We start from the raw sequence: 24,724 nt of genomic DNA on the forward strand, positions 1-24,724 counted from the left end.
TTAAACACTCGCCAAGTCTTCAAATGATAAATTCATCAGCCAGAGTGGCTGAAGCACCGCTGCGCCCGTCGTGCATATATAAAGGAAACTTGGTGAGAGAAGCCACTGTGTGCTGTATTGTCCATGCGCGCAGCGTAAGTGAGAGCGGATTTGGTCTCCTTGGCTGCTGCTGTTATTTTCCCGCTCGCTCCTGCACCTTCCGTTCGTCTACGTCGGTCCGGCGGGGCTTGATGGCGAAACTTTTGTTGCTTTAAGCTGCGTAATTACGACGGCTGCGGGCGAGAGCTTGATGCGTGTTGTTTTGGACGAGTAAGCTACCTCCCGCTTCTGAATTGTTAATTGATGGGATTTTAACGAGACGGTAAATTCTTTTGATCGGACAAACTAATCAGCGCACGCGCTAGTTTGCTGAAACTTCTTACTTCGGACAAGAAGCTAACTCGTTGATTGAATTCCCGCGTGTTTTGTTATTAGTTCTTCAACGCTTATAATTTATTTTTAACTTTTTTCTTTCTCTCAAAGTTCTGACTATAAAAGGTCGTTTTGAACAATACGCTTACATGCAGCTACGCCACTGGCGCCGAAACGCCGTAATAAGCGCACATCCACCTGTTTCCCAAGAGCTCACAAGAGCAGACTTCACGTCTGCTGCAACATATTGCTCGGAAGAGCTGGACCACCTATAAAGATACAATCAGTAGTTTGACGTAAACCGGCCGAGACTACCGCTGCGCGCGGTCTAGGAAAAAAAGATACAGTGTAAGCAAGAGGGACTGGAAAAACAATAACGGACCCTGTCCATAAATTACGTCAGACTTTAGAGCCGAAGTTATGTTCCGGCAAAACACGCTGTAGACACTCGCGCACCCGTGAGCGCACACACACAGTTGCACGTGCAGTGTAGCTCGGAAGCCGCAATCAGCTTAGACGAGCCTCTGCTTCGCCGCCGTGGAGAAGTGAGGCTGTAGCTGTAGTCTCTGGTATCACATGGGTGTGGCTTAGTGCAGACGAAAGGATGAGTCATAAATGAGAGATGCGATGATTATCGTTAATTTTATTTGAAGGGTGCATCGACATAGATGAGATGTAAGTTGTATGATAAAAAACCTAAACACTTTTTAAGAATCCGTAGCACTGTAAATAGCTCCTGACGTTCTGATGTTCTACTTTTGTATTTGTATCTGTTGTTATAACCCAATTTCACAAATCTCAAATAGAGTAAAAACAATTTCAGAAACTTTACTCGCCAAACTGCCCGAAGGCTTTGCAACTGGTCAGTTCAACGAAACTCCTCCGGCGTATTCTCCACTCTGACTGTGCTGTACAATTCTTAACTTATCTAAGCGTAAGCTTGTGTTCAATTTGATAGGATATAGTCCTTCTACCAGGATTAGCTGGAAGTGCAACGGATTTCTCAAAGGCGGAATCAGTTAGTATTTGTATACACAATCATCTACCGGAAATTTGGTTACACACGTTCTCATGTTTGGAAACGTTCGTAAACTAGATGTGTTTGACTGGTTAAATTTCAATAGCTTTGTGGTTCATGTCTTGAATCGTTTGAGGAATCACGAGTTCTATTTAGATGTGCATCTGTTGCTGATACACTCTGATGATCTGATCGATTAATAAGATACCACTGTGGAAGTACGTTTAAATTTATATTTCAAATCCAATAAACAAACAATGCTCTATAATTTAAATCAGAATTACAGCATCGGAAAATAGTTCTATGTGTGAGAGATTGAAATTGGAATTCCATCGTGCCTCGGTCTACTTAAATACTCATAGTTCGTGACGGTATTTCAATAACGTCTCCTCCGGGATTCTGAGATAAAGGCCGAATCTTATATCGCTATCAATCCGGAAAATACAATTTTAATATCCCGCAGCACGAGATTTATATCCAGCGCAGTGCTTCGAACTATGCAAGAAATAAATTATGCGGAAGAAAGTGCACGTGAAAAATCTCTACTAAACCCATACATCTTGACGATTTTTTCGTAGGTACTCTTCCATCGAACAAACGCCCCTCATCCATGTACACATAAGCCTCCTCTAATATCATTCTCCACCAAACGACATAAACAAGAGAACATGTCAGGAGAGAAGAGAGAGAGAGCTAATTCGATTAAACCCCTCGCGTGCAGCCCGTCAAAAGCGTAAGCCTTCCATAAAGCCCAACGACGCTTAAAGTATAATACACTCAAGGCAAGCGCGATTTGCCTACTCTAGGCGATCTCTCTCCTCTACTTCATCAAAGGCAAATACAACCCCTTCATCCGCGTAAAACACGAAGCTAGCTTCAGTTTACGTAAAAGACTCGCCGAGCAAAACGACACTGCGGAGCTGCCCCTCGTCAGACCTGCGAAGATAGTACACAGCGAGGCCCAAGAAAAATACGACGTGCCTGCATCATAATGCTCCCCCAGTACTGACTTTAATATAGGAGGGCCATTACTTCGACATCGCGCCGCGCTTATGTATCGAGCGAGAAGAGCGTTACATACAAGCGAGGCTCGGGATGAAATAGCGAACGAGCCAGACAGCGGGTAATAGCTGATGTATACCTGCGCCGCTTCGGAGAAAATACAAGGGGGGTGTAACGCGAGCCGACGAGAAAATTTCCGAGACGCTCGCCTGATTTTATCTATTTTGTTTTTTTTTTTGGCCCGTCGTCTCTGCTAGATGAGAGAGCATTATGGCATTTAGCCCGAGGAAAGTTTTCTATGACAAAAAGGATCCGACGCGGGGAGAAATTTTTCAGGCGAATATTGCGCGGCAGATCGGCCAAAGAAATTCAATGAGGCGAATCAGAAGTAGGTCAATCGGGGAAAAGTTTTACGCGCGGCAGATAAGATTTTGAGAAATACGTCGATAGCCTTTCAATATTCAATGAATTTTTACGCTTTCTGTGTTGAGTGTTCAACCTTCTTTCTCGGACCGCGCTCGATGAATCGGTGCGGTAATTTTCAAGAAGTACACCCTCTGCTAATCGTTTCAACGCGTACTTGCGCTTTGAAAATCGTTATACCTTACATCGAACTTTAATGCGATTGACCTACATATGCCTAGTTTCGTGAAGTTACACTGCGAATGAACATTCGCGATGGAGCGTTGGCATAACGATTTTTGAAATTGGTTCACTCGCGTGAGAGAGTAAAAGTTTTGACAATAAAATTTGCTATTCACACTCATTAGCGAGTAGAACACGCGAAAAACATAATCGATACGTGCACACTATGGCAAGTAGCTTCATAATTTAAAATTAGTCGCAGCTGAACGATTCTCCGCGAAACTACAGCGTCGATGTCAAAAATACGCACTCGATATGCGTATATAAAAGCAGAGTCCATCTCTGCAGCCGCTTAACCGTAAACGTTATACGTTCGGCGCAGCTTCCAAATGTTTACGGCTGCAGCATCGATGTCCCGCGGCTTATTTTATCTCCATTACATCCCGGCAGTAGCAGCAGCTAGTATAACAGTGGCTGTGCGGTAGTCTGAGCGCTTAAATGGTTTTCGATCGCGGCTCTTCGCCTTTTATCCCGCGGTATGGTTATATCCCCGTGCCGTGGATTCCTATGCGCGCACTTAGCCCCGTTCAGTTTTCGTACTTCCATACGCTGTATGACGCCGATAAGATTCTACGGTAGCCAGTAGACAAGAGATTCCCCACATCCTGCGATGATGTAGTCGCCGATCGACCTTAACTATTTGCCGTATGTCTGCGGGGCGAGTTTTGTTTCGAAATGGGCCAAATAGCTGCGTTGAAGCGCAAGCGACCAGAATAACGGCAGGTTGCCGGTGCACTATGGGAGAATGAAAATTTCTTTGCTGCGAGCTTATCTTCTGAAAGGTTTATAAGTACGAAGTTTTTCGATGTAGTGGCAGGTCACAGGTTTGCAACTTTTATTTTCAATGGTACCACTCACAAGTGAAAATAAATTTTTGGAACAACCCTATAAAGTGTATCCGGCAGCTAATCGATAATTTCTGAAAAAAATCTGCTTCAGACTCCTAAAACGTGCTCGTCAGTCTCGACCAACCACCTACCTACATACTTTCGCTCGTAATAGGTACCAGCTACTCGAAAACTGTCAACTTGAACGTGCCAGCGCATGCAGAGACTGCGCCAGTAGAGCGCGTTCGTCGCGTCGCGTCGAGTCTCTCGTAATTTCGCTCGCGTTGCAGCGAGCGCACGCGGCTGTTTGCGCAAACACCTTTCTACAACATCGCCCTCTCTCCCCCCCCTGGATCCTTTCTCTCTTTCTCCCTGGTCCGTTGCGCAGCAATTAGGCAGTTCCATGCGTAGCCACCGGCGTCTGATGCACTATACATGTATACTTCTCGTGCGTCGAGGCCGCTTTGTCGGCGGCTTTTCTCTACGTCTCTCTCGTAGCGACGCTGCTTTGTCGCTATGTAGGAGGGACGCTCTGGAATATGCAAATCGCCGATAGGGCGCTTTGAGAGCTGTCAGAGCATCGACGCGCCGTCCCTTTAATGCAATAATGCTGGGACGATGTGGCAGAGCGGAGAGAGTGTGGCGCACAGGTGCAAGCGCCGATGGAATTTATTCGGCGCGCTAGTCGCGGTTTATCTCTGTTTGCCTCACCCCCTCTGTCGACGAGGTATAATGGCTGGAAGTGAGGTAGTCACAAAAATAATGCTTCTCGCGGAGAGCTGTGGTCTTGATGCACTGCAGCAGCTGTTGGTGGCTTCGTGGTTGCGTGATCTGCTGTGAATTAGGTTGGACTGATGGGTCTATTATCATTGCGAGGGATAGGCTGATGAGTTGTTGGCTCTAAAGGCCGTTGGAGAAATAGGTATTTTTGGCCTTGCCAATTAGCGCTTTAAGCGTTAAACACATCGATCAGCTTAATTAGGTTGAAAGCTTTTTGTTTATTCGTTTGACTGAAGATTTAACGAAATGAGATGGGAAAGCTTGACGTTTCTAGGTAAGAGCTTATAAAGTTGCTTGTAAACGATTTTAGATCGAAGATTTTTATATTGAATCTATATCATCTGCCGTTATTTGATTTCGATCTGAAGGACCCAAGCAATTGTGATTTCGAAGCTCTCATATCGCTCCAATTCAGCTCTTACAGTGCAGTGTGGGTTTAAAATGTTCTTTTATCTCACTTTCATGTTTTTGTCAGTTGAAAAGCAATGATCAGTGGGATGCTGTGTATAGTATAGAATATAAAGCGATGATATAACACTCGGTTTCTGTTCGACATTTTTCTAAAGTGCGATAAGGTAGTGACCTTAACTGAAGGTTATTACAGGGAGAGATTTTCGGCACTTATTGTCTGAATATTTTTTGTCTACTACAGAAAAAAAGGATATGTTATCGAAAATTGTTGCGTAAAACCGTGTTTCGAACAATACAAAAATCGGAAAACGTACCAATATGGAATATTAATAGGAATCCATATATATTATATACCTATGCATAAATCTGTACCTCACAATACTTGCCGATAACGAATTTATATTCTATATTTCTATTTTATAAATTTATAAGTTTTTTTATTCGTCGAATAAAAAAGCTTATAAATTCATAAAATCAAGTGGCGCGGTAGCGCCATGAAGGCGAGTTTGAAAAGCAGACGAAGCCGCGGCGCCCGTGACAGTATTTACTTCTATATTGGTGTTCGGACTTTCCATTATACAAAAAAAAAATTACTTATCATTACTGTTGGTAAGATTTTTTGGCTTATTTGAATGTTTTCTGAGCTAAACTATGATTTATAACAAAAATATTAGTGAAAAGGCTGCTTATTTTTATAATATGTGAGTGTATAATCCACAAATGCTGAAATCACGTTTTTCTTCTTCAACCCGAAATGTGTTAGGACCGTTAAGTTAGCCGCAAGAAGTGTTAGGACCGTGAAGTTGACCGCACAGCTATATACAGATGGGAATTGCTTTCTCAAGAAAATATAATAATATATTACGATATTTAGAATTAAGAGGTTGCCGGCGCATACTCGGCGTTCCGGAGCAGTAACAGTAACTAGCTTGCCAGGATAGCCGATGGCAAGGTTCAGGTTGTTTTTGGTGTCTTGGTATAAAAATCATTCAAGTACGGTGTCTAGATGTACAGGGTGGCCGATGAAGATGTCTAGGTAGTGCGCTCCATGGTTTTTGGTGTCTAGGTAAATAAATCATACGAGGGCGGTGTCTAAGTGTACAGAGTAGCCGATGACGATGTCTAGGTGGCGCGCTCCGTGGCTTTTTGTGTCTCGGTGTAAAAATCATTCGAGGAAGGTGTCTAGAGGTACAGGGTGGCCGATGACGAGGTCTAGGTGGTGCGCTCCGTGGTTTTTAGGTGTAGAAATAATTCGAGGGTGGTGTATATCAGAACAATCAGTGATTTCATGCTAGTGATAAGAATGTTACAAAAAAGCTGTGGTCGAAAAGCGCTAAAGATGCTTATATTTTATTTTTACGACGTTGAATATAAAATAATCAAATAATTTACTAAAAAGGATTGAAATCTCTAAAAAAAAATTAACTTTTAAAAAGTAAAAGGTGAGGCGAGTTTGATATATTATGGTGTTTTATACTTATGGTGTTTGTATGTCGTTCTAATACATAAAAAGACAATTTTAGTTGTTCACCAATAAACAAAATGAAACGGGCATGGCAAGTTACGTAGTAATTATCTTGAGAGTTGTAATATAATAAATATGTAATACAATATAATAAGTATAATAAAGTTGACTTTGTTTGATTGATCTCAGTTATTTTCTATCTGTAATTTCGTTGCGGAATATATCAAACTCGCCTTACCTTTTACTTTTTAAAAGTTAATTTTTTTTAGAGATAGAAATATAGAATATAAATTGATAATTTTAAGAAAAATCATAATAAATACGAAACATTCCAAAATATTACATCAGATTTTTCATGGATAGACCGTGTTTTTTCGAAACTTTGATTCAATAGAAGATCTTATTTCCTTTCACAGTTAATGAAATTAAATACAAGACTGTTAAAGAAGAATAAAAAATGAAAATAAAAATTTAAAAAGAAGAGTAGACTGTTCTCGTGACGAATTATTTGCTGCCAGCTAACTTCATCCCGTCAATTTACTGCAGTCTAAGCCGACGAGAAAAATATCGCAGCTAAGTGGAGTTTCCCAGCTAGCCGAGCAATCCTATAAAATACAGAAGCCAAAGTAATATAGCAAATTTTCCTCGTCTCGCGCGCGGGCGCGCGTTTCTTGTAAACTAAGCCGAAACGTGACTACAAGCGAAAACGAGGCTCAGGTGTTGTTTGCTCCGTTTTGCTCCGATCGAACGAACGGACGAAAGCTGCGCCCGCGCGCAAACTATTACACGGCTACTGTAATCGAGAAAAAAGCTTCCTTCCAACCTCTATCCCGACTAACGGACGGCTATTCCGTCCCGTCCTAAATTACAGCGCGCGAGTACCATTTTAAGCCCCGTAGCTGGGGACACTTGAATATTCATCAGGCCGCAAGCACATTCATCATGTACCGGTCAGAAATCGCATTATGCGTTCCGCTCTCGACTAGGGCAATAGCAATGCGCCACTATTACCGGTATATAGCTGCGTACTTCGACCGGACGACTGTATATGGATAAAAGGAGGGAGGGATATGAGGGCGAATTCGATGATGCGCGTGATGACTGTGCGCGGGACACATGGAAGCAGAAAGTTTGATAATGCAAGAACGGAGAGCCGAAGTGGTGTTGGTGGTCTCTCGGTCATTACATAATTAGCGCGTGTACTCAAGCAATCGACTTTGTACGAGGGTAGAACGTCCGCGCGCAGTGTGTGTGCGAGTAAATCAATCACGGTGGATTATTTAGATCCATGGATTCGTGCAGTTCAAAGTTGGAATTTAAGAAATCGTACAGACTTTTGCGAATACCCAATTCACATGGTCTTAATAATTTATATAATTGATCGGATGCTCCTGCTGCATATAAAATACGTAAGGTAAATTCTTAAAGATGATTGTCAAAGCATTGATCCATATAGTTTCAGCTCTTAAGTAAAACAAGATAAAAAGCTTCCTCTTCAGAGCTATAATATCGGTATAAATAATATAAAATCTCTTCCTGCTTACTTATCCTCGGTTGCGAAATGCGAAAAGAACAATTAACCGTTCGCGAAACCAGAACGAAATATCCCTCAAGATCGTTTCTCTTCTAACGCGCGACTAATAAAAACCAGAGAGAGAGAGAGAGAGAGAGAGAGAGAGAGAGAGAGAGAGAGAGAGAGAGAGAGAGAGAGAGAGAGAGAGAAACTCTTGCCGTTGAAAGGAAACGTCTCCTCTGCTTTCCATCTCGGCTGCAAACACTGGGAAAATCAACGTCTTTCCCGTCTTCGTTTCCTTTTTTTTCTTCTTTATTTCGCAACGGCGACGACGACGTTCGTATCCCGCTATATAAAAGGCACTGCGCTGCAGCAGCAGTAGCAGCAGCGGCCCGCATACCGTTTCGCAATCAGCGAGCTGCTCTCAATCACTCTTTTATGCCGCGATGCGCATTGTCGTCGCTGAAGCTTATGCTTGAAGATCGTTCTGGCACTGATCAAAGACAGGGAGACTCAGCGTATGCCCTTTGACCTTTCCCGCAACGTGTGTGTAACATCCACGACTGTGGCGAATAATGAAAATGGAAATACGTACGACTGCATTGGCGGAGATCGAACGAGCGTCGCAGGAGGAGCGAAAAATGACGCGGTGTTACTCGCGAGCGAGCGAAAAGTTTCTTTATTCCGTCGTCCTCGTTTGCTCTTTCCCTTTTTACTCTCTCTGTCTCTCTCGTCTTTGGCGCATAACGGTACATTCGAGGGGAAGCGTCGAGGACTGTGCTCTTGTTCAAAGTGACTCGGAGCGAGTGGAGCTGAGGACGAAGTTTATGGGTCAGAAGTTATCGCTTCTTTGCAATTCGAAATTTTTGCCTACTGAAAATGCACAGCCTTGATAATGAAATGGACTGGAGCAGAAACGGATGGATTTCCATTCTGAGGATATTAAATTTCGATTCTTGGCTTTGAGCAATGACTGCTAGGTCGAAAAATAACAGAGGGATGATTTTTTATAGTTTTCATTGATGATACTTTTTCAGCTCCAATTGATACGAAAGCGCTCTTGCTTTGGCGTCTGTTATACGGATAAAGAAATAAGCGGGAAACCTTACATAGTCTAATGGGAAATAAAAACTCTGAAAGATGTGACTAAAGGATCGATCTCTTTTTTTTTTACGTGGCATTTGGAACTTGAAAGTTCATCGCCTCATCTACGCAAGCCTTCCACGCTGCCCTATTTTGTGTCAACCCCACCCAAGATGCACCTCTCCGATCGACACCCACCCGTCCTATTTCTACTAGATCCGCTTTTACGTTGTCCTCCCATCTACGTCTAGGTCTACATAGAGGTCGCGTTACCATCGGCCTGCCCTTCATGACACGCGCTGCCGTACGGTCGTCTCCCATTCTCGCTACGTGCCCTGCCCATCCCAATCTGCGCGATTTTATTATTCTGTTAATATTTGGTGACGCGTACAGATTGTATAACTCATCATTGTGTAGTCTCCTCCATTCCCCGGTTTCCTCATCTTTCTTCGGCCCGTATATTTTTCGCAAGACTTTATTTTCAAATACCCTAAAACGGTTGTCCGCCTGCTTAGTGAGAGCCCACGTTTCACACCCGTACAGAACCACCGGCAGTATTATTGTCCTGTATATTCTTATTTTAACGTTTTTAGACAACAGCCTCGACTTAAGTAAATTACTCACGGCGTAGAAACAAGCATTACCTGAATGGAGTCTCTTATTTATTTCGACATTAATCTCGTTTCTATCATTTATGGTCGTACCCAGATACCTGAATTCGCTAACCTTTTCAAAAGTAAAATTCCCAACTCTGAGATCTTCCTCCCCTCTGCAGATGCCTAGCTTATCCACAATCATGTACTTTATTTTTGATTCACTCACTTCTAACCCTGTATACTCCACCGCTTTTATGAGTATTTCCGCGTTTCTTGCTACCGTTTCCCTACAATCCCCCAGTATATCCAAATCATCTGCGTAGCCTAGTATTTGCATTGTTCCATTAAGCGTTGCGCCCAGCTGGCTAACCTGCATTTTCCTAACGGCATACTCTAACGTTAAGTTGAACAGCACCGTAGAGAGCCCATCCCCTTGTTTTAAACCATCGCGTATCGGACCTACTCGGACCTTTCCCGTGCTTCCGTTCAGACATATTTGAATTGATCTCACGAGTTTTTTCGGTACGCCGAAAAGTACTAGAATTTGATACATTTTGCTTCGCTTAATAGAGTCGTACGCTTTTTTAAAATCTATAAATAGTTGGTGTATGGTTTCGCAAAATTCCCACTTTTTCTATAACAACTGTCTTATGGTAAACATTTGATCGCTCGTCGATCTGTTGCGCCGAAATCTGCACTGATAATCTCCTACTATATCTTCCGCGAATGGAGTGAGTCTAGCTTGTATTACGTTTGACAGAACTTTGTAGCACGTTGCTAACAGTGAGATACCCCTATAGTTATTGCAGTCTGTCTTATCCCCCTTTTTAAAAATCGGTATAATGATAGATTCCTTCCAATTTTCGGCTATTGGTTCATTTTTCCAGATGGCACATACTAGTTTATAGATTTTGAAAGTGAGCTCGACGCCCCCATATTTGAGTAACTCAGCTGGTATAGAGTCATTTCCCGCGGCTTTCTTGTTTTTTTAGTTTTTTAATCGCGGCCTCTACTTCTTGGTAGCTCGGTTCCTCCACATGGAGTTCAGCAGTGTGATTTTCGTCCCCTAATTCTTCGCTATTTTCGTGCACGTTTAATAATTTATCGAAATAATTTTTCCACAGCGACAGTAATTCGTTGTCATTTGTTACGAGGTCCCCGTTTTCGTCCTTCATCAATTGGGCTCTACTCCTAAGACCCTTTCTGATGGCGTTAATCCCTCTGTACATTTCGCGGGGGTTATTTTCCTTACTGTTAGTTTCTATTCTCCTAATAAGATTCTTTTGATACTTCCGCTTCTTATTTCTGTAGATCGCGCTCGTCTATTTCCTTACGTTAGAATACTCTTCTACGGTCCTATCGCTTCTGTTCAGTTCGTTTTATTCGTTCAAGTAGTGTAGGTGTAAATTTAGGCTTTTTGAATTTCGCGCCGCTGCTCGCTCTCCGTTGCGACGTTGAGAGCGCGCGCGCATGCGTCGAGTTGCGCGCCGCCGGCCCCGCTTGCGAGCGCGCGAAGGGCCCGCGCGCGCGGATTCCTGTTCGGACTGCCTAGCGCTTCGCACGTTTGTCTTCCTTACGCTTTTCGATTTTTTTTGTCTTCTGACGGTGAGCCAGTGACTTGTTCTTCTCAGAGCTATCACTGTTCACCTCGTTCTGCGCCGTGTTGGTAGTGTTTAGCGGAAAATTCGCGATCGCGTCGTTCGCGTGTGTGTATTTGTGCGAGTGTGTGAGTGTGCCTCGCGGCGATAGTCTTAAGGTTTGTTGGCGAAGGTGTCCACGTGTTGTACGTGACTCCTTCGGGGCGAGCGAACAGCGGCAACACCCCTTGTTGCCCTCGTACCAAGCGTCTGGCTCCCCGAGACGTCGGGGCGCGCTTGGTGCACGGTTGCGGACCATCCTTTCGCTCCCCAGGCCCGGCTTCCAGACCTCCAGGCCAGGACGGAAGCAGCGGCGGACTACGACGAGGCCTGCTCAACGCCCTCTTCAGCGGCGGTTTTTGCGTTCGTCTTTGCGGTAAGAGAGCTCTCTCTGCGTGCGGAAAAGGTACCTCGCGTCTTTGCGTTTGCGTGCGTTCTTTCACTTGAGTTTTTTCTCTTTTAGAGTCACTGTTCTCTTTCTTTTATTTGTATAGTTTCCCTTTCCTTATTTTCAATAAAGCTTACACTTGCTGAGGCTTTTCCCTCTAAACCGTGAGGGTTTTTACGCCAAAGCAAGTGCTTTTTGTGTACCGCGAAATCGTGTGTGTTAATTAAAAAGAACCCTTCACTCACTCAACCCTTTCCTTTTGTTGGAACTCACTCTGAGTTCTTTCACTCGTTCCAAGATTAATAATCAGCTTCTATTTTGTAAGCTATCTAATTTAGTCTTTTTGCGCCTTTCAAACCAGAGTTCGCACTCTTCGTCAAACCATGGTTTGCTCTTTGGCTTTTTCTTTTTACCCAGTACTTTGTTCGCGGCCTCTTTTACCATTTTTTCGATGTCTCCCCATAAGCTATTCGGTTCGTCATTCCTCCCCGGCGATGTGTTTGCTTCTGCAAGTGCCTGAAACCTGTTATTAATTTCTATCTGGTACCTAATTCGCTCTGTTCTATCTCGTAGCTTCTCAATATCGAAGCTTTCTACCTTGTTTGCTCGCTTACTATTTGATTCGCTACTAGTGTAGCTCTTAATTTGGCTATTACCAGAAAGTAGTCCGAGTCTCTATCTGCCCCTCTGTAAGCCCTTACGTCGAGAACGCTAGTATGACGTCTTTTTTCAATGAGAAAATGATCAATTTGGTTCTATTTGGCCCCGTCCGGCGATGTCCACGTTACCTTGTGTATGTCCTTGTGCTTAAAACACGTAGTTTTGATTATAAGATCTTTTGCCGCCGCGAAATTTATGACCCTAATACCGTTATCATTGCTGGCTTCGTGCAGGCTTTCCTTCCCTATAGTAGGCCTAAAAATTTCCTCCCTACCTATTTTAGCATTGAAATCGCCTAATACTATTCTTGTGTCGTAAGACGCGAACTCGTCGATTACCTGCTCTAAAGTTTCGTAATAGAGATCCTTAGCTTCTTCTTCTTTGTCTTCAGTAGGACAGTGTACATTAATAAATACATATCTATACCATTCACCTTCGATGATGTACGAGAGTCTATCATTGACGGATTTGAAACTTTTAACCGAATGTATGATGCTTTTGCTTACGAGAAATCCGGTGCCTAGAGATCCCCCACTCCCGGCCCCATACAGGTACGTGAAGTTACTCGATGCTAGTACTCCGCCATCTGGCCACCGCGATTCCTGTATTGCTACCAAATCTAGATTGTACCTATCAGCTTCCTTTACGAGTTCTTTAACCGCGCTTGCTCTGTATAGACTGCGAACATTCCAAGTTCCGACCCTTAATTCCCTTTTGGTTCGGATTTGATTTTTTTGAGTCTTGATAGTATGTTAAACCCGCGCGCTTCGGATCCTGTTCCGATCGCAGGTGAGTCCACCGTTCTGGAGGTGATAACCCCCATACCTCTCTAGAACTAAGTATGAGAGCTTTCCGACTTTGACGAGGACAGTGTCAACTCATCGTCAGACACACTACGGTTTCATTCTCGCATCCTAACGCCCCCCTGCAAGGCAGCGCGCCTTCGCTGGCATCGTTACCGCGTAAGACCAGGTGACGAATCATTCTACACATCCCCTTTCGGGGCAGTTATCATCGCTCCCGCATCCTCCTCGGCAGCAGGATTTTTGCCCATTTTTGTAATGTGTGATGATAGAGATAGATTGAGAGATAAGAGATAATGTGAAGTATTTTTTGTTGTTGTGGTGCTTGCGTAGTGTTATAGATGAATGCGTTCGACAGTGTGGGCTCATCACACCCACCCCTGTTCCTATCGGCTGTCCGCGGCTGCTTATTAAATTTATTCGCAGGTAACCTCTTTCTCAGGGGCTGTTCCTCTATCCGCAACCTAAGGACGCGCTGTGTAGTGGTGATAGGCACCCACCCGTCCGATCTGGACGACAACGCTCAAGACCCGCTTAGGGTAGCGGTATTGTAACAGGGATCGATCTCTTTTACCCTGATTAATTCCCACAGAGCAGCAACATCACTAACGAAGCAGCGCAGTGCAATTTCCACCGATCAACATCACCCGCGAAAGAATTCGATCGTCCAGTGCACAAATATATACATGCAAATCGCGATGGCACTCGTTCCGTTTCTCTCTTGTACGCCCTTAAGTCCCTGTAATCAGTGGCACTCGGCATCGGAACGTCAACTGCCGTGTCGAGCCTCTCTCATCCCACTATCCATCAAACGAATAACCGATAATGGTCGGACACGAGCCTTGACGAGCACCCTTCACTGGCAATTCTTGCGAATCGGCTTCGCGAAAATTGATTTACATAATTGATCAGTCGATCTTCTTATGGAAACAGCGGGATGTTACTCTACACGACGACGCTCATCCAATGCCTTTTAATGAGAGTGGAAAAAGGTCATCGAGATTTGATTGCCAAAGGTTGAAAATCGCTTTTTCGGAATTATCACTTCAAGAGATTATTTTCATTTGTAAATTTTAATTTATGCTTTCAACAGATCCTGCCTCTCTCGTTCGTCATATTAATTTAAAGCACTCCCTTTGAAATACGTTTCGACACTGATTTAAAATGTAAATAGAAGGATAACATTCGTACGTGCACTTGTGGAAGCAGAAACTGCACTCCACGTGTGCAGTGAAAAAGTATATCGATTTCCCGTCAGAATTACAATGACCCCGGCATCATAAACTTTTTGACGACGAGGTCAGTTCCACTCCTAACTTTGTAGCAGCTCCAGAATAACGAGCCAAAAAAAAAAGAAACTAACGAAACTCCAGCCACCAGCAATGAAGTTAATTTCCAAACAGAAAAAACCGAGCGCCTCAAGTGCATATTTCAATGGCATCCGCGAGAGTTAAAGAGCAGAGGCAGAGACAGAGACAGCGATATATAGAGTCTGGAGAGTAGACGCAGTGCGAGTTTTAGAGAGAAGCTGCGGGGGTGGGGAGGAAGGACGAAAAGTTTCGACTGCGGTTAAAAGCTCGCAGCGTCGCAGTGTCTGGCAACGATCCGTTCCTCCGTACTCGAAAAACTTGCGAGTGTGTCGCGCGATATTACGTATGCTCGCGCGATATTCGAAGTCGGATGAGCGGTAATTCTTCTTTTTTTTACCCCCCCCCCCCCAGCCCTGTCTTTTCCGAGTTTCTGATTTATGGGCTAGAGCGCGCGGGAGGAAAATTGGAGGATTGCAGTTAGCATGTAAAGTGGAGAGACGACGAGCGCGCGAAACCGTTTGACTTATCGCGCGCTGTACTCGAAAATTGTATTCGAAAACTTTTTAATGGAGACACTTTCGAGATGGAAAGACTTCTTTATTGCTGCTGTAGAATAGGTTAGAGGCGGGCTAGATACCTTGCGCAACTGTACAAGAATCGTCTAGCCAGAGGTCAGACGATAATGTAGGCAATAATGGTAGTGGGTTCTTACGAAAGGGCTGGGTCGAGGGAATGTTTGTGGACCATTTGTGTAGTGTTTATTAAATTATTATGAATCAGCAGTCAATTAACTAAATTTTTATTTTTGTTTTAGATCAGAAGGTCAAGTTTTCCATCTTGCAAAACGTGAGTAACTCTAATCACAAGATTTTCTTATTCAAATTTTATGTTAAATAAAGTTTCGAAAAAAGATACACAACGCTGGCAGACAAATTACAAACTTCACTGGACGGTCATAAATATGAATTAAGGTCAATCATTTGTTCTTGTTCTGCTTATTACGGGAGCATGAAATTATTCGCGTCACAACTTTTTTCATAATTCCACTATTTACACATCGTAATTTGTCGCCCATGTGCAATCGGTAAAAGTTCTAAATTTGAGAAATATTGTAACACTATGTGTATCTTTCTTTAATCCTTTATTCGCTCCTAGCAGTTCGTGTGCGCAATTTAATACACCCGCAGTTAACAAACTAATTTTTCTCACAACTCAAGCCATCACCAGCAAAAACTCCTTTAGCATTATTTAACAAAAAACTAAGGCCAGGGAACAGTAAGCGAGCGGCGGCGGCAAGTTTAAATAACCCTTTCAGGATCTGCAGCGTCCCTTTTTTCTCGTTTAACCGCACGCTCGAATTCCTGGCGGTGCAATTTTCCGAAGCGAGGGCGTGACCGAGAGACGGGACAGCACAACTAGTTCGCTCGATACGCGGTCCGATTGGCAGAGCTAACTCATTTGCATGCGTTCGTGAAATCTTGCGCGCAATGCGTTCTCTAAGTACGAGGAGCTTGTATTAATCGACGTTCGGGGGGATGAAAACGTGGAATCGTTAGGCTGCGTGCTCAAGTGGTTTGTTCAATTAGGAAACGAGGGCACTGCGGACAACATACCGCGAAGGATTGGATTTTCAATAATGGACTCGTGACACAATTTTATTTTTATTGTGAGTTTGATCTTACTCAAACAGAGGACCCAAATTGAAGAAAATGCGATGTGCGGTAGTAGCGTCAATGAAATTTCAGATAGCTCAATAACTTATAAATTGCGAAGTGGATTACCTCACATATGAAATTAACACAGATTTCATTCAATTTGATATACTGCCGTTTTAACACACATTCCATCCAAGTTATGGAAAGTTAACTTTAGCATCCGAGCCTAATTCTCACATCTCATTACTATCAGCGAAACTATTAAGTCCCCTGTACTATTTCGCAACATCAACAACACATCCGGCATCTCGTGCCTAACATTGCCACTGGGATATTCAGTAGCACTTGTGAATTTTAATCGCGCGAAGCCGAGAGAGCGGCGCATCTAAAGCATCCAGGCAGCAAAGCGAGCCGCAAAACACGAGTCGAAACAAAGCGGAACGTTTAACCGCGTGCGGCGGCGCTCCGAGTTCCAGGAACTTTGCTTGATATTACCTGCAACCTCGTGCCGTATCCCAGGGTCCCAGCAGTACGTTCGTGAATGTGCAACGATGTATAATGTGCAACGAGAAACTTATAGAGCGTATAATCGAATAAATATAAAGAATGATAGAACTGTGAAATTGTTGGGAATTGAAATTAATATTAATATATTTTTTATGCGGATTTTCGAGCGTTAAGGGTAATGTTTGAATATTCGGTTTGAAATGCAGAGATTCACAACGAGTAGAAACTGTGTAATATAATTACTGAAACTTAATTCAATATTGCAAACACAATATTGATTGCTGAACATAAGACACCTATCAAAAAATAAAATAATAATGTGAACTAATTTAATTATGTCCATCAACCAAGAAACTCTAATTGCAGCTTTTATTTTGAAAAATCGTATTCTTTTATACACGTTAAAGCTTAATGTCCAACATAATTACAAAAATTTCCTTTTTTTTGCGTAAGGTCATCTTCATAACTCTCGGCGGTTAAAACAAGAGCTGGAAAAGCGCACGTTTCAGAAATAGCTCATGAACTAATCCAGAAAGCCGGCAAAAACATGACACCGCGCCCATCTTGACCATACATTGCCATTATCTAACAGAATCCAGCAACAAACCTTAAAAAATACAGGGACGCTCGCACTGAAAAAAACAGCCCACTCTGGACAATATCTCGCGGCAACAGCCGCCACGAAGTGCATCCCTCGCGGCCTGGATTTCGCGTGTACCCGTATATATATATACATATAGAGACACGCGGGGGTCAAAAGTACGACTGAAAAAGCTGCGGCAGAGAGAGAGAGAGGGGGGGAGTAGGGGCGATAAAATGTTGGTATCCTGCCGGAGTGCGCGCGAGTACGTGACAAACGCACAGGCGCGCGAGAGAGCACAGGAACGCTTCGGTGATGTATCGCGCCCGAGGCTTACTTTTCATCCGGCGAATTTATTTATTCGCCCGGCGCGCGCGCCGATATACGCGAGCAGGAGACTATCTGGGTGCGAGGGTAGATGTGCAGCGGCGCGCCGGTGAGTGTAAGAGGTCGCCCGCGGTGAGGCGAGAGAGAAAGAGAGGCTGCAGCTTCGAGAGGCTATACCACCGCGAGGCTTCGAGGAGTGGGCGGAGTCGCTGAAGTGGTGGCTTCTTTGCTTTATGTTGCTGAGATAACAGTTTCGATGAATTATTTAACGGTATTATATATTCTCCAGATTCGTATACCAATGGATAAAAATTTTCCGATATATACCGATGAAAAACTGCTTGTCATATAAAAATAATAAATACGATAAAAATATTCAATTTCTTACACGGTGATTGATTATCTTCAGAGAAGATATCTTTGAGCTATCGTCTCTCTATTGTAGCAATCGTAGCTCGAGAAATCACGCCCCGGTGGTCCTTTTTAAATCAAGTGCTGAGCCATAGCAGCGCACGGTATAGCGTGTGGCGTGACCCCCCTCCTTTAATTTACTGATGACAGCAGGCCGTCCATCTAGTGGTCGCGCGCGGCCGACCTTTTACGACCATTCAATTGCACTCGGCTTCTCGAGACGCGCAAAGTGCTCGAGCTTTCGGCTCGTTGTCGCGCACATTTCGGTTATCTACGGCCGCAGTGAGGTCGAAAGAGGGCTAATTATTTGGGAAGCGGCAGGGTTTTCGTAATAGTGAATTTTAGAGTAGTATTTTGACAGTCTTTTTGTTATTCAATGCATGGAACCAAGATTGTTTATTTATATGTATGCTAATGGTTTAGAAGGTAGGATTATTAGGTTATTATGTTAATTATATTAATTACTAAGTTAAGGAATCGAAGTCGTTTAAATGTTCGGTTTTCATATATTATTAAAAGTAAGCACGGCGAAAGCCTTTCAGAGAAATATGTGACGATCGTGTGTGCCAAGACGAGAATGATCCAAACTCATAGGTATATCGCGGTAGACTCATGCACTAGTTGCTGATGGGACCTTTCAAACGAAACCGCAGAGTAAACGCAAAATCAACCATTATCGCATTGAGCTTTATGGCAGCAGTAGTGCCAGCAGTCTGTCGGTGCTGCTCACTCTCTCGCCCGGTACACTTTAAACAGATTACCAACCTGTATTAAAGCCGAAGTTGGCTTTGCCCGACTGGTGTGTATCGCTCAGTGGTCGCCCGTCGCCAAGCATTCTATGCCTCTCTATGAGCTGACGGCTTTTATCTTTCTTTATTCGTAAATTTTTTACTGTCTAGACAGTTGAAAGTGGCGTGAGGGCAGAATTGTTCCAAATATTGTTAGCATTGAAATATATCAGAGGAAAGTGAAAAATTGCAAAAAAATGTAGGTGCGCATTTCATTGTTGAATTTGTTTATCAAGATACCTATGGATTTATTGTAAATATACGTAGGTGTTAGTATACTACAATATATGTATTTATTACTTATGATAAATAAAAAGAATATGCTTGTATACACAATACGAATCTCGGCCGATGTACCATTTTCGACTACCTGGATTTTGAACGCAGCTCATATCATTAATACACTGACTTAAAAATTAGCCAGATTAACTGTTTCACAATAATAAATCTATTACGACCATTAATATACAAATATAAGTGCTAATTACAGTGAGGCGCATAATCGGATAAGCTGCTTAGTAAAGATTAATGTTAATATTTAGGAATAATTACAGTTTTTTAGAGATACAAGCAAAGATACTTATTTTAATAAATATTGATTTATTTGTCTGAATAAGTTATTATACTCCATTAGCGCTACATAATTATGTAAACATTATAATTCTGTTAACAAAACATTATTGATCTATCTTGGGATTAGTTTAATTTTGCAGCTAAGATTTATATCAGTTATTTATCAAATGTTGCATTGTATTTTGGAAAAATTTAGTTAATAAGCATCTGTGACTCCAGACTGCAACAGTACAGGTGCAAGGTTGAGAAATGCATGCGCATCTTATTGCAAAGGCAAAATTTAGGAAACGAGAAAATTGAACCGCTGCCAGAAAAGATAGTCGCTGCAGTCACGTGAATCTTACTGAAATACTCAGTTGGTGCCCGCAGAAGAGAGAAAAATAGGAATAGAGACCCCTTGGGAAAATACTGTAGTTAGTAATATTTCACGAATCCAAAGCTATCGTCTCTATATGAGCTCTCCGACTTAATTAAAATGTATAAAACAATATATTTTTACATAAAACATGAGCGCAAGAGCATAAATTTGAAGTATCCTCCGAGAAGGTGAAAGCGCGAGGCTCTTTAATTCGATTATTTACCTCTGATGCTCGAGCCGATATCTATACATCGTGCCAAGCGATCCAATCGATTTCGGGGATTCGCGCGTACCCCTATAAACTCTATCTATCTCTCCGACTTTCCCCTTCTCTCTTTTATTCTATCTATGGATCGTTTCGCTCTTCGAGTTGGTATGGATGATCGATTATTTGAACAGTGAAAGTGAGACAGCGTAAGCGATTGATGCCATGTACTTAGCTTTAGCGATCATCATTGCTTGTCTTTCAACGTTGTACATGAGAATTAGAATTAAGCCTAATATTTTTTAGCATAGATTCTTGGTTAGAAGATCAGAAGAAAAACTAAGCTAGAGCTATGAATTAACTATTTGATTAAAAAGGCTTTTAGTTAAGAAAATGTTATCTCATTGAATACCCTAACAAAACTGTTATGCATAGCTTCTTTTCTTGATTCTAAGCAATTCCAAAACTGGATCAGACACACACACACCGGCTTACTGCGGATTTTAGCATAAAAGATGCAAGATTGCAGTGAGTTCTTATTTTATCAGATTAAATTCACTTTCGCGCATTTCTATTAACGTTTTTTTTCTATCCCTAATATAGTTGGAGTGAAAAATATCACAAATGATGCGTTTTTTTGTTTCATTAAGTTTCATTTCATCTGTTTCAAATCAAAAGGATGGATTTTATGCTCAATTTTTACTTTGTTAAAAAAACCATTTCCCTCGAGAGTCAAATCTTTGATTATATATTGTAATTAAATTTCTTAATACTAATGAATGAAGATTGGTTCAGCTAAGTGGAGAAACTCCCCTAAGAGGTAGGCCATATATATGTCCGGTTACCGCTCCTACCATTAAGACTAAGCAAATTTACTTCTGGCCTCTGCGTATCCTGCAGCAGCTTGGATTAAATAAGTTCGTAAACGCTACTTTGTAAAATATGCTTCTCAAGAAAAATGGATCAAAGATATTTTCTTTTTCAGAGAAATTGAACTAGCTAAGAACATGGATTTTATGAATTTTAACTTTTTAATAGGGTAAAATACTTCAATTTCTTTGGTTAATACCGAGTAATATAAGATCTAAAATCTAACCATACAGCTTGTGAGTTTGCACGTTTTATTTGAAAATCATGATATGGAAGCTTTGGTTAGTATAAAAACAATTAATTTGTGAAGATAAGAAAAAGTCGTAGAAAAATCACATTCTGAATCCTTTAACGTTTTCTTGTGCACACGTGCTTAGTAATCTTTATGATGCACATATAAAAGTTTAATCACTTTTAAAGAAATCTCATTAATCGTTTTAAGGGCGTAGGTTGCTGACGTCGCAGGATTAACTATTGACTACGAGTCGAGGAGCGAACAACCTCTATATACTTTTCTGCTAAGCCCTCTTTGTACGAAATGAGATTTTCCATTTTTTCGCTAAAGAAAGGGGAAAAAAAGAGATAAATAGCACTGTACAATAATGTCTGAAAAATGATAGCAAAGTATCAAAAATCTGCTCATTAAAACTAGCCTCGATGCTGTAATTAGCCGAATTGCGTGGTCATCGTTTCATTTAGAATGCACATCATTACTTAAAATCTTGCAAATAGTTCGACAAACGTGTTGCCGTTCTGTTGATTCAGCATGATGCTCGAGCAACGTTATCTGCTGATACGAGAATTTTTTAATGATGGGCTAAATGCAGAATGCTGAATTGAACAAACGTGATAGAAAAAAACTCGTTGCGTAAAACATTGGAAATTCATAAACACAAATGAACAGCAAGAAAAAGAGAGCAGTAAATCTTACCCTTTCGAGTATTTAAAATCTCACAAACCTCGTTTGCGCATCAACGAATAAATTGTATCTTCCGACTGGATGTTCGAGAACAATACCAATGAAAGGACTTTTCTCTTTTCTCCTCGCTCCTTCTTTCTCTTTTATACCAACACCAGCGAGAAAAAAATGTATACACACGCACGCACGTACACGAGGTATACATCGAATACGACGGCAGTAAATAGTATCAAAAGAAGTCTTTTCTCGTAGCTCGTAAAAAGGACAACGTCGACGGTGGCGGGCTGAAAGAGAAAGCGCAGCAGCAGGAGCGCTGCAAAAATAATCGAGTACCGAGCGCGCGACTCTTTCTCTGTCTTTCTTTCTTCCTTTTTTCCCCGGCACTCGAGGAAACGCCGAGCTGCGAGTCCTCGGCGCTGTATCGTTTTGCCGGACGGCACGAAAAAAATGAAGAATGAAAACGATAAATAGAAGGAGAGAAGTAAAAACGAAAGGGAGTTGAAGCAGGAGGAAAGTTGCGAAAGAGGAAATAAATAGCGAGGAAGGAGTGGAAACAGCGGAATAAGCGAATGGAGAACAATGCAGAGACAGGTATTGGGCGAATAAATGAATAAGAAGTTGAGCATCAAGATCGAGAAAGGAGTCTAGTACGGTTGTAACTTGAAACGAGAAGAGCGATGCAAAAGCGAAAGAAGAAAAAATGATCGAAAGAGGTAGAAACGCAAAGGAGCAAAGATAATATTAATCATTTATAGATATCGTGTAATCCACGTTGCTGCAATAAACTTAATATCATTATAGGATAAGTTAATTTATGGTTTAAAATACTCGAATTATTATCGACACCCCTCAAATTCTCTTGTGGAGTTTATTTATTTAAAATAAAAAAGTGAATTTTTCTGCGACATTTTGTAAAAATTAAAAGAATAAAATGTCGTCTCAGAATAAAAGTCAAGATTTATCGAAGCAACTTCACTTTTTAAATGAATCGAACATTCTAAGAAACCAAAGTAATTGAATTGCGCCAGAAGTCGATTGAATACCAAACAATATTTGAATTGAATGAACCGAGATTCGAAAGGAATTAAAATCTGTCAATTGTAAAGAAGCAATCTAGAAAAGTAAATTCACTGGAGAATAATAAAACAGTTCAAAAGAAATTTTACGCGTTTAAAAGCGATAAAAGACGGCAAAGGCCAAACAAAACACACAAAAGAGAAACTCTAGTGTGCTCAAAAAAGGAAAAAGCGGTAAAAGGGATAACACTGCCGGCGAGAAAAGAAAAATAAAAGTAAGGGAGGAAAACGAAACGAGACGGTGAAAGATAATAAATGGAATACTGCAGTGAAAGCGGAAAAGAGGTGCTGGGAGTCCGCGAGTGATCAGGTCAATTGCCGTCGTTGTTGAACCGAGTGTGTGTGTGTCTTGTCGATTAAAGAGTAAACGAGTGACAGCGAGTTGTAATTAAGTTTTAATTCGACTGCGTAAGCTTAAGCTTGCAAAAGTCGCGAAAAATAACGTAGCTTCAACATTGCATGGTTTCATATCTTTTTCTTAGAATATTTTGATGTATCTCAAGTTACTCGACGTGACCTATCAGAATACCTCGTCGTTTCAAAATTCGGCGTTTACAATATAAATTAGAAACTATAAACTAATATAAGTAGAATGAAAAGGTTTCTAGATAAAAGAACCGTTCTATAGCCACGTGATTTTTCCTATTTTTCTCGATGTAATCGTTTTTCTCGTCCGCGTATTTTATTTTCCTCGAATATCTCGTGAAAACCCTCCAAAGAATAAAATTGCATTACACTGATTATTTGCATAGGCACAGCCGTAAAGTCGTCCACGAGTTGCTGCTCGGCTGTAGAGAATAAACGTCATTTCGTTGTCAAAGGGGACGGCTCGACGCTCGTGGTTCGGCTCAAAGAGTTCGACGCTACGGGTGGGCACTATGGATCGGCGATGAAAAGAAAAAAAGTTTACTGAAGCCAAACAGAGAAAAAGAGCGAAGAGAATGAGAAGCTACAGAATCAAATGGACGCACGAATAAATAGTGAGAAAGGATTAAATATACTTGATGCTTGAATTTGCTTTCCAATTCAAGTGGGTTATAAAACTATACTGGTTTTAGTCTACATTGCATTTATAGAATTCTCGATTAAATATAGATACTAAACTATTACACAGGGTATAACAAGCGCAAAATTTCAAAAATCCCCTTCGTTTCATCGTCGATGCTTAAAAGCTGTGATAAAGTGGCTTTCAAGTTCGGCCGATGCATATGCGTTCGGGATGATACTCTGAAACGCGTCGAAGCACGCCATCACCTTATTCGTTGAAACGAGCAACCAAAAGAGGCAGGAAAAGAAGCGCTACACGGTAGAGTGGATCCTAGCATCAATTTCGGCGTTGTTGTACGCTCGAGGGTCGAAGGCTTCTTCTCGAGAAGAAGCATCTCTTCTCGAAGACTAAACTCAAGCGTTCTCCTCATTCTTGTCAGGCTGTTTCCGTCACTGGCCGTCAAGTGGAATTTTACGGTGGGGCAGTTTTGTGCAGTAGTTGTTGCGCGCGAATGAAGTGTCGACGGATCGTTAGAGGTTTAAGGTGACGGAAGGTAAGGAGAAGAGAGACAAGCTAAAAGAAATGAGAGAAGGTTTTATTATCCGAGTCATTTGTTAGCTAAATTGAAAGCCTCGAAACAATAAATTGAAACGTTGATGAAAATAGAACAAAAAGTTCTTTTTAGTTTGGAATCATTAGTTGATTGATGAGTTGACATCTTAGGCTGAGGACGAATTTGGCAAAGATCTATCATATTTGGTAAAACATTTTGAACAGGTTATACATGTGACTTCGCGTTTATCAATCAACTCAGAATAATTAATTCGAAAAATCGATGGGTACGAACTTAGTTCTCTCAAAAGTATAACACTAGAATCTTCAGTCACAGCAGACATCACAATACCACCTGATAAAACT

At 41.8% G+C, this 24,724-nt stretch overlaps 1 protein-coding gene across 7 annotated transcripts in view; it reads left to right on the forward strand.

Annotated features, from left to right (window-relative positions):
- Positions 1-24,724, forward strand: part of LOC100117285 (obscurin) — a 198,578-nt gene that overhangs the window by 78,542 nt on the left and 95,312 nt on the right. For 6 of the 7 annotated variants that reach the window (XM_031924322.2, XM_031924321.2, XM_031924325.2 and 3 more), the window contains one exon: positions 15,364-15,395. The gene's annotated coding sequence lies outside the window, so the exon portion shown is untranslated. The remainder of the gene's footprint in view (positions 1-15,363; positions 15,396-24,724) is intronic. The other variant, XM_031924323.1, reaches the window with a different exon arrangement.

This window comes from Nasonia vitripennis, chromosome 2 (assembly GCF_009193385.2).
Source record: "Nasonia vitripennis strain AsymCx chromosome 2, Nvit_psr_1.1, whole genome shotgun sequence".
Classification (NCBI taxonomy): domain Eukaryota; kingdom Metazoa; phylum Arthropoda; class Insecta; order Hymenoptera; family Pteromalidae; genus Nasonia; species Nasonia vitripennis.